Here is an 11,675-nt window from a genome sequence, read left to right as displayed (position 1 = left end):
TGGCAGCGAGCCAAGTTTGTTTAGAGCCGTGTGCAAAAAAAAAATATGCTGACTACACAGGTAAATACTTGGCACCGATTCAAGTTTGTTTAGGACCGTGTGCAAAAAATATGCTGACTACACAGGTAAATACTTGGCAGCGATTCAAGTTTGTTTAGGGCCGTGTGCAAAAAAAAAATATGCTTACCTATGCATTGTGACGTCATCCATGTCAGCGAGCTACCCTATACATTATGACGTCATACACTTGTAAAATTAAAGTTTCATTTTCACTTTTGTTTCTAAGAAGTCAACTTAGATTTTCAAAAAATGTAAGACTATCTTTTTTTTTCCTCTCTTTTACTTTGATGATTTTCCTACTGTGAAGCTTTCCATGTATAAAGCTCAATTTTTCCATGACCACGGAAGTAAACATCCTGATGCATTCTTGTCATGTGAATGTTGAGAGCGTGTTCATTTTTGAAATCTCCTTTCTGACAGACCTATTCCACAGGTAAGTTTGTCTTATTTTTGTTTACATTTCCTATATGAAGGTCATCTTTGTATTTAACCATGATTATGTAAAGTTCTGTTTTGAATGTAAATACTATATTTATCCTCATTTCATGTGATTTACAGTTGTTTAGCCTGCATGTAACTCAGAGTGCATTTAATAATTCTTTGATGGGTCATTCTATGATTGAATTTCAATCAGAAAAATATTCTCTAAATTTTGGTAAAATACATGGTATCTTTTTACATTTCTATCCCTTTTGTCTGTAAATTATTGCTTTACTTACATTGTAAAATGAGGTTAATTGTGTATCACTGAATTGTATGATTTTTTTTCAGGATCAGCTGAGTTGTAATCAATCACTGGATTATTTAATGCATAGGCTAATTGGGCATATAGTTGAATATCTCTGGTAAGTTTGTCTTGTTTTTTTAATTGTTTATACATTCCCTATGAAGGTCATCTTTGCATTTAAGCATGATTATATGGTTAATTTTATTACTGTGTAATACTTATGTGATTTGATATCTCTATAACTTACATTCATATAAACACACCCTTATTTAACCTAAAATATATCAAGGGATCTTCAGAATATTAATAAGTCCTATTGTATAAATTATATGATATAATTTCATAATTCATTATGTATGTTACCCATAGCCATGGAATTCAGACCTACTAAATGGTGATCAAAGAGATATCAATTAGGAATCTAATAAGAGAAAAGGAAGAATTTACAAAAGATTAAAGTCATTTACTTTTTGTTTTGATTCTAAATATGTGCTATATATGGCATACATATATTTTCATTTTCACTTTTGTTTCTTAAGCTTTTCAAAAAAAAAATGAAGGACTACATGTTGTACTGTGATGATGTAAAAAAAAAATAAAAATTTTTTTTTCTGTATGCATTACTGATAGCTATTAAACCAAAATTGAATCTGCTGTTAATAAAAGGTCTTTTAGTGTCTAAATAATTAATTTGATAATCATTTTATTTTGTGATATTAATACATTAGTTGTGCTTGTTTATTATCTATAAATAACATGATGAACTTTTCTCATCCGGAGTTAATGTTAAAAACAATTTTTGATATTAAAAACAAATATTTTCATGATCTTTTTTGACATTGTACATGTTGTATTTAAACATGCATTGTTTCATACAGTACTCTGTCATATTTAAAAAAAATGCTTTTATTTCTACAGTCATCAACATGGAATGTATGACTTCATCTTTTATACAGTCGGGTTCGGGGTTTCGGGCGGCCATGACGAATTTCGGCAAGATTTTACCCCAGTGAAAAAGGCTTGTAATCCACAGTGTAGGTCTTTTAAAGTTGTTTCACATTGTTTATGATTGTGATTATGTTATCACTCACCTATATGTTTAATGTTAGCTATGCTAAATAACCCATTTCTGTGTAATTTGAGAGAATGTTTTTGTCATGTGCTTAAAGTATGGCCTGCTATTCATGTCATCATTTAAAGTCGCTTCTCAAATAAATCTGTCTTAAAAAATACATTTTACAAAAGACATTTAATATGATTAGAGTATAGGTATCCAAATATATAAGAGATATTATTTTGCATTACATATATAAGAGGCATTGTCTCATGTAATTTAAATCATAATAACAAAAATGGAATTTATTTTTCTATACAGTCCTCAACCTGGAAGATATGTTTTGTTCCTAACCATCTATAATCCATTCTCTATGAAGTGAAGCCTGGCTGCTCTTCCTTTGGAAATACACAGTTAGTCAATCAACATAGAAACACACAAACTTGAAGGTAAAGTTTCAATGAGATACAATTGTAACTTTTATTTATTTATTTATTTTTTTTGTTACATATGCATGTTTATATTTTTGAATTGATAAATAAATGATATATTTAAATAAAGAGGGCTTGGTGGTCATGGTCATGTTTAAACCATATTGATATCCTTCACAAGAAAAGGCATAAAAATTCATGATCAAATTTTAAAACTAAAATGTATGAAGTTTTTCTGTGCCAAATGATAGTTAACAGCTAAAGATAGCATATCTATAGAATAAGTTAAATATGGCTAATTTGTTAACCCCCAGTTTCCTTAATAGCATAGTTGGTAAAGATAGCAAGTTTTCACTTCAATTGCTGGTGAATTCTGAATTTTCCATTTAATATTAACATTATATCACAGGGAAAGAATACTATAATGTGGTTCATTAGGATGACCAGAAAAGAAATCTTAATGACCCTTATGACTATGTATAAAGTCTGTAACCTTATAACTGATGTAAGATGACCTGATTGTTTGGAATTAAAATTTCCTGGTGTTTCTATTACCCAAGATCTTCTTATGAGTGCATGGGACTGTTGTAACCCTTCTCCTGTTTATAAAAATAATACCTTGGAGCATGACACTTTATTCATTTAAGGTACTTTCAATATCATTTCTATGAGTTTGTGTTCTTTTTCTTTTTAATAATCTAGTGTTATATCTTCTTTACCCTAATTAATATGCATGCTTCCAAAATCATTATAGATCTGTCTGTATAGTTTTTTCAGCTCTTTGAACACAAATACCCTGATTCAAACTTTTGAGGTAAACATCATGGAGACATCATAAATGATTATCAGAGTGTATATATCACAATCTTGACCATAAGGTCAATTAAAATGGTCAAAAGCACAACAAATGAAAGTGAAAACTTTCTTATCAGAATACATAATTTTGTAATATTAATTCTTACCTTCTTTTGGTAATAAATGGTAATATTCTTCATTAGCCTCTTCTGCAATCAAGGATCTTTCTATGTAATCTCTGACAACATTAGGATCACCCTTTTCTGGACATAATTGGTTATATTCTTCTTGAGAAATGATCTCAATAATGCTATCTTTTTTTTATTTTAACTGGTATACCTCTGTCTACATCTTTCTCTGAAAGAACTCTCTTTTCAAACTGAATTTTACTCATTCCTTTACTCTTTTCTTTACTGGAGGTGTTACCCATGGTTAATATGAAAAGTCAAAATCTGATGTTACACCTTGTATTTATACCCTTTTTTGTCTATATTTAGAATTCCATCAAGCTTATATTACATAATAAAATTTTTTTTTTCAACTAAGACATTATTTTTATTTTCCAGGATATTCTAGTGAGGGCTTATGGAAATGATCTATGTCTACTCTCAGAATGGTGAAAGACTATCAGATTATGCAAAGACTAACAGGATATCCTCTCTTGGAACACTGAAATAAGAAAATCAAACAGGAGGTGGATGGAGGATTTCCAAGAAGCACAGGATGAAAGACTATCAGATTATGCCAATCAAACTGACTAACAAATATTGAATATTCCTCTCTATAAAACACTGAAACAAGAAAATCAAAACCTTTTATTTTTCATCTTATTTCTATAACCCCTTAGGATGGAATTATTACTTTCCTGGAAATGTAAATATATTTTATTTGTGTATATGTGTGTACATAATTAAATTTAGAAATTGAAATATGATTTCCAACCAATTCTGTGATGCAATAATATCTTGAATATTATTTATTATCATAGACTGTGCTTTACAGGAAAAGACAAAGAAATAGGACCTTTGTCAGGAAAGCATGAGTATCTTTTACTGTTTGCAGACACTGACTATGGATAAGATGTAGCCATTTATGATTTGAATCATTTAATGCAATAACTTCAACATTGTGTGATAACTAGTCAAATTCAAGTATTGAAATGTTAACAAATGATTTTCTGATAACTATGAATTTGGGTTTCTCACCAACTTCAAAGTATCTATATATTATTTTTTTTTCATTTATTATATATATTGCATTATATATATCAAATCCTATTATATATATTATTTATTATATATGTATTTATTTTTTTTTTTTTTACTAACTCATATTGAAGACAGTTGTTATGTAAGAGAAGTATACATTTAAACCTTTTATTTTTCATCTTATTTCTATAACCCCTAACAAATTACACAGATGATTTTAGAAGCTAGCTTTGCTGTAATTATTACTTTCATGGAATGTAAATACATTTTGTTTGTGTATGTGTCATGTCCTATTTTGAATTTAAAATTGGTCTCAATAAGATCCCCAATAAAGATGCAAGTGTCCCCTAATCTGTGATTTAATAATATCTTGAATATTTTTATCATCCCATATTGTACATACTTACTTCACAGAAGAATGGTTGAGTAATGCACTTTGTTTTCTAGGACACTTCATCAGGGTCAAAGCATGAGATTATTGATTCAGAGATAACTACCTTTGAAAATAATTTGTAACATACAAACTTCACATCATAAGTAAAGAAAGATTCAGAGATTTTCTATAGATTTTTGGATCATTTTTCTCCTGGGTTATATTTTCAGTTGTTGTAACTTTAACAATTTGTGATAACCTAGAGACTTTTTATCAGCTTTATTGGGTGGCATGGCATATTCTTTGGTAAATCATATGCACTATGTTCAAGGATGTTTAAAGACTATGACTATGTAATACCTTAGAATTCTATTAAAATCTTAATATCACTGCATAGATAAAAACTGGTTGGAATAATACATGTTGACAATAATTTGCAACCTACAAACTTCACATCATAAGTAAAGAAAGATTCAGAGATTTTCTATAGATTTTTAGATCATTTTTCTCCTGGATTATATTTTCAGTTGTTGTAACTTTAACAATTTGTGATAACTTAGAGACTTTATAAAAATTTATTGGTGCAAATTCTTAGGAAAAGATTGAAATGGTTAATCAAATGTACATGTTCAAGTGTGTATAAAGATTATTACTATGTAATACCTTAGAAGTCTGTTAAAATTTTATTATCACTGCATAGATAAAAACTGGTTGGAATAATTTATGTTTTGAAATAAGGTTTAGGGAAAAAAGTCAAGCATGTGGATATGACTTTAATTCAAATCGTGCAGTACAGCAACTCTGGTGATTTACATACCTTCAGTAATAAATACATGTAGATAAGTATTGGGAAGACTCCTCTAGATTTTGAAATTTTTAATTCAAATGTATAGAATTTTTTTTTAAGTTTGAAAGATTAAATGGCAGCATATCATATGCTTGTGAATTAAAAATAAATCCAAACATATACATAATTGGATGATAATTGTAGAATTTTATCAATTCCTGGACTTCTGTCTTGATATCATCCTTAATGTCTTTAAAATTTTAATGATTGTCTTTTAGTTTTAATTGAATTAGTTTCTTTCCTGCATGTGAAAATGACATCATCCAAAGATATGCATGTTCTAGAAAAAGACAATTTTCATCACAGTGAAAGAGATTGTTTTGTTAAACATATTGCATTGATGCACAAATATATTTTTAAATTTTTAATAGCTAGGGTTTATATTTCTTTATATGGAATGCTAAGTACTGTTGATTTCAATTTTTGTGAACAAAGATATACTAGTAGAAAAAATGTACATGATGTGTCAGAAAAGCATGTGTAAACCTGATGACTTTATAATTGCTGATTAAATCAATTATGAGTTTCATCTTTGTTACATTGTAAACATTTCTAAGTAGTGCACACATCAGAAACTCTTAAAATTATTATATCAGGGTTTAACACAACAATTCCAAATGATTTTTGGACGCTTTTTATGTATCAAAAAAAAAAAACAAAATAGAATATCTGTTCGCAGATGTTTCAAAAGGAAAACAAACACAAAGAAATGATTTGTAATGTTTTTTATGTGATTCATGTAAAATGTATTTTAAAAGTGTACCCTAACATTTATCTTTTGCATAAATATTTTTGTAAAGAATTTCTCATAACTTTGAAAAAGTAGTCTTATTGTTTAATATGATTAACTTAGAATTTTGTAAACTTAAAAGTTGTACATAATGTGTTACACATCTTACATATGTAACCATTTCATTTCCAGGGTTTTCAGCATATATTGTGGTTTTGTCTTAAATTTGTTTGCTTATGTAATCAATAATTTGCTAATACTCAAATTAGGAAATATATGAGAGAATAAACAAGAAAATCAGGTTTAAAAAATGTTTTTACTACAAAGGGGTTAATCCATAAGTAAATTCAGTCTATACATTTAAGGTATTTCTGTATGAAATAAACTTACATATGAGCATTTTAAGACAACATTACTTTAACCAGTTTTAAAAAAAAATGATTAGATTCACTGTCAGCATGTTATTTCTTGTAAAATAAATGAGAAAACAATTTTATTTGAGTCAGTTTTTTTTTAATGTAAATAAAAAGCATTGGAAATTGGGAATATTTCACAAAGTTAATTAATTTATAAAAATTTTTTAATTTAGAATTGGGCACAAAATTTTATTCACTTAATTGCATAATTCTCAAGGATAGTTGAAATCATTTCATTAATTTCAATATACAAATCATGTTTAGTCATGCAGTATATAGTTTACACTTGCCGAAAAGTAAATGGTTATCTCAATTCAAGATCAATCCAAAGGTCAAAAAAAAGGAATGAAAAAATATATCTTTTTTATGTATCAAACATGTAGGTATTGCAATAAATTCACTGTATTCATTTTTTGTCCTCTTTCTATGTATGAATAGCTCTAATTTAGGCAATCAAAGCAAATGAAATAAATTATGTGAAATGATGAAGGTATACACCAGAAATTAACATGGACAGATAATTTTGAGTTTCCCTCAAATATGCTTGCCAAGGGATACAATTTTTAAAAAATATGTGGATTCATCTATTAGGATTGCGACTTGTACATATTATGAATGATGGTTACTATGACATTAAGAATGACATGAAAGAAATAAGTTTGATTCAATTATATAATTAGTTTTTAATCCATACAGTCAAAATGGAGGAAAAAAAAATTCTTTATTAGGCATGAAGTAACATAGAATCACCCAATCCATCAAAATTTTACCGTTTTGAAGAAAAGGAACCCTACTTGCTTTTTTAAGTTGCCATTCATATTTTTGTGTTTGACAGGTAGAGCAATGGTTTCTAACTATTATAGTGAGAACTTTTTTTTAGAGTCATCAGATTGTTCTGATATTTTGGTTAAGATATCAACATGACATCAATTAATTTGTTCATACAAAAGGACTAAAAGATTTTCCAGGTTTCCTCTTTACTCAGATTAGATTGTGTTTTACTAATTTATTCAACATATAAGATAATCATCAAAGTCAAACAAAGGTAAATAAATGACTTTATTAAGTTTTTAGTCAAAAGGTCAAAGAGATGTGGACATCTGCTAAATTTAATTGTTTAGTTAATATTCATCAAACTTCATGGATAGGTTAATTAAACAAACTTCATATATTTTAATTGATTTTCAGGTCAAAGATCAACACACTTTTTGCGATACCATTGTTGTCCATGAATATCTAAACACTTCTATTGATTTTTCAGATTAAAAGTCAATGTGTTCCTGCTACAGTAAAACTTCATTATAAATATCTCATAGTGATATTTTTTTATTTGTAAGGAATTAGATATAAAATCTCCCACTCTTTCTATAATATGTCACGGAATGTGCTCCTTCATTTTAGAGAGTTTTACAAGCAAATCATATACTGACTTTCAATCCTTCAAAACACAATATGTATATTAAATCTTGAGATTCAGATTTCAGCCTTTTAGGCTTTCAGACTATCAATCAAAAACTTTCAATCTTTAAAAACTTTCAATCTTGAGGACTGAGTATTTTCATATTTATTTTGTAAGTCTTGTCTTTTATGTCATTACAATTATCCTTAGTAATTTAAACTTTTTTCATATTTGTAAAAACCAGAGTGTGAAAGTATAGTGTTTGTGTAATCTTCTAAATGTTTATCCATAAATACTGCTTTTAATACAGTCAAATATAATTTGTGATGATCAAAATTTCCAAATTGCCTGACCTATACATATTTAGAATTTCAATATCATACACCCTTGAATATTTATAAATATCAATATTTTGATTAAGCATTAGCTATCATCCATACACTTGTTAACCTAAGGAAGGCTCTTATCATAAGTTAAACTATAAATTCCTCATGCAATTTTGAAGAATCTCTGTTATAAGGGATGGTGAAGACCCATAAATTTCCAAGAAATAATATTCAAAAATATATATCCACATTAAATTAAGAACATTTGAAGAACCCCTTTTCTTTATAACTCATGACATTTCATGTAGATAGTGGCTATAATGTGTAAATAATCTTTATGAAAAAAGTATGGTGTAAAGTTAGCCTCACCCAACACCCAAGGGAGGGGGGTTGAATAAAAATAATTGAAACAAATAATTTAATTCAAATTTATAATTTTTTAAAAACAAATTTAATTCAATTTTATAATTTTTTTAACTTTAAAATTCAGGTTTCCTGGACAAAAAAAAAGGGTTCAACCCCCCTCCCCCTTGGGTGTTGGGTGAGGCTAACTTTACACCATACTTTTTTTTCTTCTTTTGTCTTCACCATCCCTTATAACAGAAATTCTTCAAAATTGCATGAGGAATTTCATGCGTTTAACTTATGATAAGAGCGTTCCTTAGGTTAACAAGTGTATGGATGATAGCTAATGCTGAATCATTATATTTTTATATTTATGGATATTCAAGAATGTATGATATTGAAATTCTAAATATGTATAGGTCAGGCAGTTTGTCTTTGAATTCAGTTGGAGATTTTGATCATCACAAATTATATTTGACTGTATTAAAAGCAGTAATTCTAGATAAACATTAAGAAGATTACACAAACACCGTAATTTCAACACTTTGGCTTTACAAATATGAAAAAAGTTTGAATTACTAAAGACTAATTGTAATGACATAAAAGACAAGACTTATAAGATAAATATTAAAATACTTAGTCCTCAAGATTGAAAGTTTTTAAAAGATTGAAAGTCTGAATGTTTTTAAGATTGATATCCTAAAAGGCTGAAAGCCTAAAAGTCTGAAAGTCTGAATCTCAAGATTTAAATATACATATTGTGTTTTGAAGGATTGAAAGTCAGTATATGATTTTGCTCGTAAAACTCTCTAAAATGAAGGAGCACATTCAGTGACATATTATAGAAAGAGTCTGAGATTTTATACCTAATTCCTTACAAATAAAAAAAATATCACTATGAGATCCTTAAATAATGAAGTTTTTACTGTAGCAGAAATACATTGACCTTTAACCTGAAAAGTCAAAAGTGAGGTGTTAAGATATTCATCGAAAACAATGGTATAGCAAAAAATTGTGCTAATCTTTAACCTGAAAATCAAAATATATGAAGTTTGTTTAATTAACCTATCCATGAAGTTTGATGAATATTAACTAAACAATATTAAATTTAGCAGATGTCCACATCTCTTTGACCTTTTGACTAAAATCTTAATAAGGTTATTTATTTACCTTTGTTTGACTTTGATGAGTATCTTATATGTTGAATAAATTAGTAAAACACAATCTAATCTGAGTAAAGAGGAAACCTGGAAAAGCTTCCATCCCTTTTGTATGAACAAATTAATTGATGTCATGTTGATATCTTAACCAGAATATCAGAACAATCTGATGATTCTAAAATAAAGTTCTCACTATACTAGTTAGAAATCATTGCTCTACCTGTCAAACACAAAAATATGAATGGCAACTTAAAAAAGCAAGTAGGGTTCCTTTTCTTCAAAAGGTAAAATTTTGATGGATTGGGTGATTCTATGTTACTTCATGCCTAATAAAGAATTTTTTTTCCTCCATTTTGACTGTATGGATTAAAAACTAATTATATAATTGAATCAAATATATTTCTTTCATGTCATTCTTAATGTCATAGTAACCATCATTCATATTATGTACAAGTCTCAATCCTAATAGATGAATCCATATTTTGTTTTTATTTCAAATCCCTTGGCAACCATATTTGAGGGAAACTCAAAATCATCTGTTCATGTAATTTTCTGGTGTATACCTTCATCATTTGACATAATTTATTTACTTCTTGTATTTTGATTGCCTAAATCAGAGCTATTCATACATAGAAAAAAAATGAATACAGTGAATTTATTGCAATACCTACATGTTTGATACATAAAAAAAAATATTTTTTTTTTCATTCCTTTTTTGACCTTTGGATTGATCCTGAATTGAGATAACCATTTACTTTTTGGTAAGTGTAAACTATATACTGAATGACTAAACATGATTTGTATATTGAAATTTGAAATGATTTCTTTAATGCTTAAGTTTGCCTAAAATTTTGTATAAATTAATTTTGTATAAATTAATTAACTTTGTGAAATATTCCCAATTTCCAATGCTTCTTATTTACATTAAGTAACTGACTCAAATTAAATTGTTTGTTTTCTCATTTATTTTACAAGAAATAACATGCTGACAGTGAATCTAATCATTTTTTAAAACTGGTTAAAGTAATGTTTACAATTGTCTTAAAATGCTCAAATGCAAGTTTATTTCATACAGAAATACCTTAATTGTATAGACTGAATGTACTTATAGATTAAATATATAGATTAACCCCTTATAAATAGTAAAAATCATTTTTTAAACCTGATTTTCTTGTTTATTCTCTCATATATTTTCCTAATTTGAGTATTAGCAAATTATTGATTACATAAGTAAACAAATTTAAGACAAAACTGTAATATATGCTGAAAACCCTGAAATGAAATCTCAGAAACGAACCGTACCGTTCCGTGCAGAAAGCGTACCGTACCGTGAACAAAGCGTACCGTTCCGTGCACAAAGCGAACCGTTCCGTGAACAAAGAGTACCGTACCGTCCACAAAGCGAACCGTTCCGTGCACAAAGCGTACCGTTCCGTCCACAAAGCGAACCGTTCCGTTCACAAAGCGTACCGTACCGTCCACAAAGCGTACCGTTCCGTGCAAGAAACGAACGGTACCGTTCTTTTGTTAATTATGCAAACCACGCCCCCAATGATTTCTTGAATCGTGTAATCACCAAATAAGTCATTTTGGTTTATTTCTCGCTACGGCGCCTGTGAAAGGAGGACGGAGGTTGTGTCTGCCTGTTCGAAACACCATTATCAAGTATCATGCGTCTGGGCCTTCAACTGTAAATATAAGGAAACTACTCGAAGCAAACTACAACTTTAAAACAAGTAGACAGAGTGTGAGACAATTCCTTATTTGCTATAAATTAGATCAACTTCGTGTGTTTGTGGGAAAA

The 11,675-nt window shown here is 28.5% G+C and overlaps 1 long non-coding RNA gene across 1 annotated transcript; it reads left to right on the top strand.

Annotated features, from left to right (window-relative positions):
• Positions 1-852: 852 nt before the first annotated feature.
• On the top strand, positions 853-3,766 carry LOC134267236 (uncharacterized). The gene is made up of 4 exons (XR_009992120.1): positions 853-905; positions 1,706-1,821; positions 2,163-2,290; positions 3,634-3,766. It is a non-coding gene; the product is annotated as an uncharacterized LOC134267236 (long non-coding RNA).
• The last annotated feature ends 7,909 nt before the right edge of the window (positions 3,767-11,675 follow it).

The sequence above is a fragment of the Saccostrea cucullata genome, unplaced genomic scaffold, assembly GCF_032062105.1.
Source record: "Saccostrea cucullata isolate Sc308-1 unplaced genomic scaffold, CSIRO_AGI_Scuc_v1 ctg9866, whole genome shotgun sequence".
Lineage (NCBI taxonomy): Eukaryota > Metazoa > Mollusca > Bivalvia > Ostreida > Ostreidae > Saccostrea > Saccostrea cuccullata.
This window is presented reverse-complemented; position numbering and strand designations above follow the sequence as displayed.